Genomic DNA, 7,079 nt, shown 5'->3' with positions numbered 1-7,079 from the left:
CAGGATGGTCTCGATCTCCTGACCTTGTGATCCGCCCACCTCGGCCTCCCAAAGTGCTGGGATTACAGGCGTGAGCCACCGCGCCCAGCCAGAAGAGGAAATTTTAAAAGCCAACAGGTGAAAAGATGTTTAATCTTAGTTGTACTCAGGAAACACAATTTCAAAACAATGAGATGTCAGTTTTCACTCATGATATTGGCAAAAGTCTAGACCAATGGATAACATCTAGAGTTGGCCAGGGTGTGGGGAACTGGGATCCCCACATGGTTCTGGGGCACTTGGGAATCGCTATGAACAAAATGGCAAGCCGTATTCACAATTTAACCACAGCTACCTTTTCATCCAGTGATCCTGTTTTGGGGAATTTATCCTAAACCCAGGGAGTAATGAAACTAGGGCTTAAACCATTCATGCAGCAGGAGGCTTATTAGAGCATTCCTTGTTCCAGAAGAAAAATAAGCCAAAGCGTCTGTAGAGCACCCTTTAAACAAGTGATTACAGGCCCACAGGAAACACCGTACTCAGTCACAGAGCGTGTGTGCTAATTCTCTATGCACCAACTTGGAATGATGTCCATTAGTACATTTTTAAGTTCAAAAGCAAGTTCCAAAGTAATGCATTTCATCTCACCCTGTATTCACAAGAAAGAACTCTCTGGGTTTGTCATTCGGGTGTATTGTCATGAGTGCTGGGATGGAATGGAAATGAACTTGCCAAATTATTAACCCACTCTGCCTCAATGAGGTTGACTTGAGCCAGGGGTGGGTTGGGGGAGGGAGACAAGGGAGAGACCATCCAGTTTTGCCTTACATGCTTGTTTATTCTTTGAATTGTTAGAACAAACGAGATTTTCACAGCAACCAGCCACCACTACAAAACCACTAAAATACTGCTTAAAGGGAGAGGTGTGGTGGCTCATACCTGTAATTCCAGCACTTTAGGGGGCAGAGGAGGGTGGATTGCTTGAGGCCAGGAGTTCAAGACCAGCCTGGCCAACATGGCAAAACCCTGTCTCTACTAAAAATACGAAAATCAGCCAGGTGTGGTGGCATGCACCTGTAATTCCTGCTTGTTGGGAGGCTGCGTCACAAGAATTGCTTGAACACAAGAGACAGAAGTTGTAGTGAGCTGAGATCATGCCATTGCACTCCAGCCCAGGCTACAGAGTAATACTCTGTCTCAAAAAAATAAAAATAAAAATAAAAAAGAAAAGGTGAGAGTGGGAGGGGCAGGCAGGACTGGGAATGATGCCTCCCTGCTCATCCTGTGTGGCACCCCTTGCTGCCACCTCCATCTCAGTGCCTCAGCCCCACGTGGTGCTCAGAAGAGCCCTGGGGAGGGGGTGCATGATCTCAGGGTGTGGTAGCTTAGTGGCGGACTTTTCCCAAAGACCCCTTCTCTAGGCTGGAGTCCCTTGGCGAGGTCAGGAGCAGCTGTTTCTAAACTTCCCTCTCGCCACGAGTTTAAGCAGCACAGGCTGCTTGCAGGCACTTTGGTCAGCTGTGTGGATGCATGGCTCCTGTGCACTGAGGATTCCTGGTCTACCTGGGCAACAACAGCAGGGATAATAAGCTCCGTGGGTGCAGGGTTCCTGCCTGCACTGTTTTCCACTGTATGCCACCACTTAGCACAGGACTTGGCACATACAGTGTGAACTAAAGAGCCAAAGCAGGGGATGGTGGTGTGCACCTGTCATTCCAGTTTCTCAGGAGGCTGAGGTGGGAGGATCGCTGGAGCCCAGGCCTTCAAGGCCAGCCTGGATAGAATGATGAGATGACAGAAGTCCCCCACACTGTGACGAGGGAGGACAGGAGAAGGTGAGTGTCCAAGGGGCAGTGTTGAGGAATGAAGTGCATTGCCAGATGGACAGGTGGAGGGAGGGTGTCCGTAGCAAAGGGACCAACATCTGCAAAAGCAGGGGGTCCAGTGCATGGCGAGGGGGAGGCTGGAGTGCTCAGCGACAGTGGAGCCCTGAATGCCGAGCTAGGGAGCTAAGCTCTATTCCAGGGGATGCTGAATCCCTGATGAAGTCGGAGAAAAGGACACTGATGGAATTAGATTTGCCTTTTAGAGAGAGTCCCTGGGGACAGTTTGGGGACCAGATTGGAAGGGCGCCAGGTAGGAGGCAGGAAGAGCAGTTGGTGGCAGGTGGGGAGGCGGGGTGCTCTCCAGAGATAGAAGGAGAGCAGTTCAGGGATATTCCGGAGGCACCTTCCGGAGGCCTGGTGACCAGTAGCAGGGGAGGGAGTCAGAGGAAGGGAGCACCAGGGCTGCTGCTGGGGCTGGGGAGGGCAGTGCTAGAGTTAGTACTTCTGGTGCCGAGATATATATATATATATGTGTGTGTGTGTGTGTGTGTGTGTGTGTGTGTGTGTGTGTGTATTTAATTTCTTATTGCTGTTGTTTTCAAGAACTCAGATTGGATTTTATTATAAAATTGATTAAAAACACATTTTTTGAAAAAAAAAAAAAGACAAAGAGCAGCTTTTACAGCAAACTTTCTTGGGAACTTTCTCAGGAAGTGGGAAAGGGCCTGTTGTTGTCTGGGCTGTGGAAGGGATGGGAAGGACCTAGAGTCCAGCAGGAGAGACAGAGGTCCCTGAGGCGGCAGCAGGGTGGGGCAGAGTGGGGTGGGGGGAGGAATGGGCCAGGCAAGTGGGGATGCAAAGACCCGCATGGCACCCCTCGGCGGGCTACCTCCCCAGTGCTCCCTGGATGCCAAGCCCATGCACAGATCACATGCTCCAGTCTGTGTGTGGCTCCCCCAGGAGTCCTCCAGGGCAGGGCAGAGCAAGGCAGGGTCCCTGCAGAGGAGTGCTGGGTAGGAGGCAGCTTTGCGGTCAGACAGACGTGGCTTCCTCAGAGGGTCTGACATAAGCAGGGAGGGCACTGGTCTGGGGTGGTTACTCATGCCTGAGCCATCAGCTTCCTCTATAAAATGGGGACAATCCCTGGAGCTGTTGTAAAAATTAAATGAGAAAAATCCTGTACAGCATTTAGCAATGCCCAGCCCTCAAGAAGCCCTTGCAGTGGAGCCCCCCATGGATTGTCTTAGTGAGGTCTTTGACCAGGTGGCGTGGCTTACACTCTATGGAGGGGGTCCTCTCTGTGGAGGGGGTTGTCCTCTCTATGGAGGCTGTCCTTTCTATGGAGGGGGTTGGGTGGGGGTGAGGGAGGAGATCTCATGCCTTCCAATCTGTCCTGGGCATGAGGTCTCCTCTTCTCCACCATGGGTGTCCCACCCACTCCCATGGGTTCACCACCTCCCTGGCCACCATCCCCCATTTCCATCCATGGCCTAAGACATCCTGCCCAGCCCCCTCCACAGAACCAGCTCCTTGTAGTCATCTGAACCGGGCATCCTGGGGGCTCTCAAATATACCTCCAAACCTGACCCTGCCATCCTGCCCCTACACCTTGGCCAAGGGTGCCACCCCCACCAGGCTCTTTGCCTCCCTGTCCCCCATCCAATCTGCCCCAATTCTGCTCAATTCTGTAACCACTGCCCCATGACCTGTTTTAGGGGAGGCTGCGGCAGCCCCTCACTGGCCACTCCAGCCTCCTGGGTGGTTCCCCTGCCCTCACCACAACCTCTGTCCCACTGGCAGCTGGATTGACCTTTTGGAGATGTCACTGTCTCCCTCTCTCTCCCCTAAATTGCTGAAAATCCTTCAGGACTCCACCAATGCCAAGGTCAAATTCCACGCAAAGCATCACACTGCCTCCTCATCAATGCATCAGCCTTTCCCTGGACCTGCAGCTGCCCCCTTGCCTCTCACATGGAGTCTGCTCCCTCCTGAGTGTACCTGGCACTGGCATAAGGCAGACTGCCAGTAAAAAAGGGCTGAGGACGGGCCGGTGGGACTCGGGGGTTCTGTCACCTGAGCAGTCCCTCAGGTGAATGCATTCCTGGAATTTCTCTTCTTCTGAGCCCTCAAGAAGGCTGTGGCAGTTCCACCCACCCAAGTTGGCCCGTATTGCTCCAGGGAACCTGGAGAAAGGTCCCGGGCTGTCTTGGGAAGAGGCCCACCTGCATTTGGCCTCCCCAGCCCTCACATCTACATGAAACGTGGCTCGCAGGACTGGCTGCCTATAGGGGAAGTGGGACCACAGGCTGAGTGTTCACTGAAGCTCACTCCAGGCTTCTGCGGGCTGGGGCCTGCACACAGCTGGAGATTTCAGGGAAGGGTTAGGCCAGACCCCCAGTCAAACACTGGTACCTTTGAAGTGGGCAGAGCGTGGCAGTTAAGGATCAGGCTTCATATCTTGGCTGTGACACTTATTAGCTGCGTGGCCCTGGGTCACTTCTCTGTGCCTTAGTTTTCCCACCAGCAGATGGTAACAATGCTTTGCCTCTCAGGATGGTGGTGCGGAGTGAGCGAATGCATGAGAAATGTGCCAGGCAGCAGGGATCCATGCATCCTGGCCATCTTATACCATCATTCCAGGTAGTCCCGGGCCTCACAGCCTCTGGCTCCATGCGCCCTCCTTCAGCTGCGGTTCCAGGCCTCCTGCTCTCCATGGGGGTGGCCCAAGACCCTAGGACTCAATGATGTAATGACAAAAGTGTTTAGCAACCAGTAGAGAGTGGGCGCAGGGTGCAGGGGGTTGGCCCTGACCTTAGCATTTGCCAGTTTCCATGGAGTAAATAAATAACCCTGCCCTGTCCAATTTCAAGCTGCTGTGGATGTGGAGTTGGGAAGAGATGCCCAGTGGCACACCAGGATATGATGTCTCCACCGCACAGATACAAGAGGTATGGATAACTTCAAAAGCAGAAACATTTGTGTTAACATAATCAAAAAGTGGTAAGTGTTTCATACTACGTTTGCTCTTTTGACAAACTTTGTGAGCATATGTAATTTAATTTTTAATGATGGCTATGCTTGACAACTGACCTGTGACATTACTGAAATGTGGACAGCTGGCTCTCCCAAGCAGGTCCAAGTTGGCCCCAGCCACCTATGGTGCTGTGCTGTGCCCGCTTGCCCACGGCACCAGGACCTGCTCTGAAAACTCTGTGGGGCCTGGCATTGGCCCACCTTCTCTTCATCCCAGGTGTCACTCTTTGGAACACCATGTTTAAGCAGGGGCTGTCTCTGGGTTTCTCTGTGTAGCCCATGTTCAATTCTAGGGACCCTCGCTCCTGGCCCCTTGTCTGCTAGTCATCTTCCACCCAAGGTTAAAAAGCACAGGGTTTCTAGCCAGGTGTGGTGGCGTGTGCCTATAGTCTCAGCTACTCAGGAAGCTGAGGCAGGAGAATCGCTTGAACCTGCATTCCACCACTGCATTCCAGCCTGGGCGACAGAGTGAGACTCTGTCTCAAAAACAAAACAAAACAAAACAAACCGAGCGTTTGGATGCAGGCACACCTGACTCCCATTCTGGACCTGACCTTTAACAGCTGTGTGACCATCAGCAAGTAAGTTAATCCCAAAGAGCCTCATTTGTCTCATCTGTATAATAGGAGTAAGTAACTGACAGGTCACCTCAAAAAAGTTTCCTTGGGTCCCTTGGCTGGAAGGAGGGAGCCAGGCAGGGGTGCAAGATAAGGACATGGGGTGGGTGGGGTCTTGGATTTCTTTGAGGCTGGTGGGAAGCTTTTGGGAGGCTTTAAAGGCTGCAGGGCAGTGGGGGTCTGATGAATGCGTGAGGCAGTTCACTCTGCAGCAGAGCGATGACATGAGCCACAGGGAGACACAGTGGGAGGCAGAGACACTGCTGAGGGGCCTGAGGGGTTGTGGTGGTGTCCGGGCAGGGGCACTGGGGTGGAGGACACAGTGGTGAGATGTGGGCTGCAGGACCACTGACTATTGTACAGGATCTGGCACTGGTGGGCAGCGAGTTCCCAGGGAGGGGAACTCATGTCAGGGATGAGAAGACAGGGGCTGGGGATGCCTGGGGACTGTGGGCCCAGAGCAAAGAGGAGCTGTGACACCCAAAGAAAGGGCTGGGCCTGTGGCCTTTCCAGGGCAGGGGAGCCCTGAGCAGTTGGGCAGGGCTGGGCTGGGCTGGGGCTGAACCAGTTGGGCTGACAAGAAGGCTTGGGTAGGACCTGACAAGGAGGACTTGCTTCGGGGTGTCAACCTGTACCAGGCTCAGGCTGCAAGGCCAGGTAGTGTCACCGTAACCCTCACCTGGTTGACACAGGATTTGGACCCAGGGATTTCCTTCCAACCCTGTAATATCACCATGTACTTTAAACAGCTACTGGGCTGCTTGACAGCTTCTAGGGCTGAGGCAGGACCCAAATGGTGGAGAAGAGGCAGCTACAGGCTGAGAACTCAGAAGGGGAATCTCAGCAGAAAACACCCCCAAGGAGCTGAGTCCTGCGGGAGCTCCCACTACACGAACTGACGGTGTTGTGGGAGCGGGTCCAGCCACACAAAGGAAGTTCCAGTACAGCGGGCTCGGAAGTTGACAGTTCAAATCCTGGCTTGCCTCAGTACTGCTGGCTTTGGTCCGCAGCTCCCTCTGGCCAGCACACACCCAGCTGGGGAGCCACTCAGGGCTGGACAGGGGTCAGGGAAAGGGCGTTCATGCCAAGTGCCCTGGACCAAGAGGCTGGAGAAAACCTTCAGTTTCAGGCTGCCTAGGGCAAAGGTGGTGATCTTTGGCAGCACAAAGTGCCCTGGGTTTGTGGCGGTCCTTTGGCCTCCAGTTTCAGTGCCAGCCTGGGAGTGTCCAGAGAGATGAAGTGTGAGATGGTACCTGTCCCAAGTGGGAGGGGTACTCCCACAGTGCCCAAGTGGGAGGAGGCACGCTGACCCATGTAGCAACACACACAACCCACAGGCCTCATCTCTGCCTCTCCCAGGCAAGCAAAGGAGCAGACTGCAGCAGCCCCCTGGTGTGGCTGTTGCCTTGGAGGGAAGAGGAAGGGATCCAGGTGGGAGAGCCCACACTTGACACCAGTAACCCCCACCCCTAAATCAGCTACCTCCATCCTGATTGGTCAATGCCTGAGCCATGCTGGTTGGTAAATATTTTGAGCATCACCTCGAATGGACTCATTTGTGAAAACTACCTGGAAACTCCTTTCTAGCAATTTTAGCTTTGCCTTTTTTTTTTTTTTTTTT

This window comes from Colobus angolensis, unplaced genomic scaffold, assembly GCF_000951035.1.
Source record: "Colobus angolensis palliatus isolate OR3802 unplaced genomic scaffold, Cang.pa_1.0 Scaffold278, whole genome shotgun sequence".
Classification (NCBI taxonomy): domain Eukaryota; kingdom Metazoa; phylum Chordata; class Mammalia; order Primates; family Cercopithecidae; genus Colobus; species Colobus angolensis.
Note: the sequence above shows the minus strand (reverse complement) of the source record.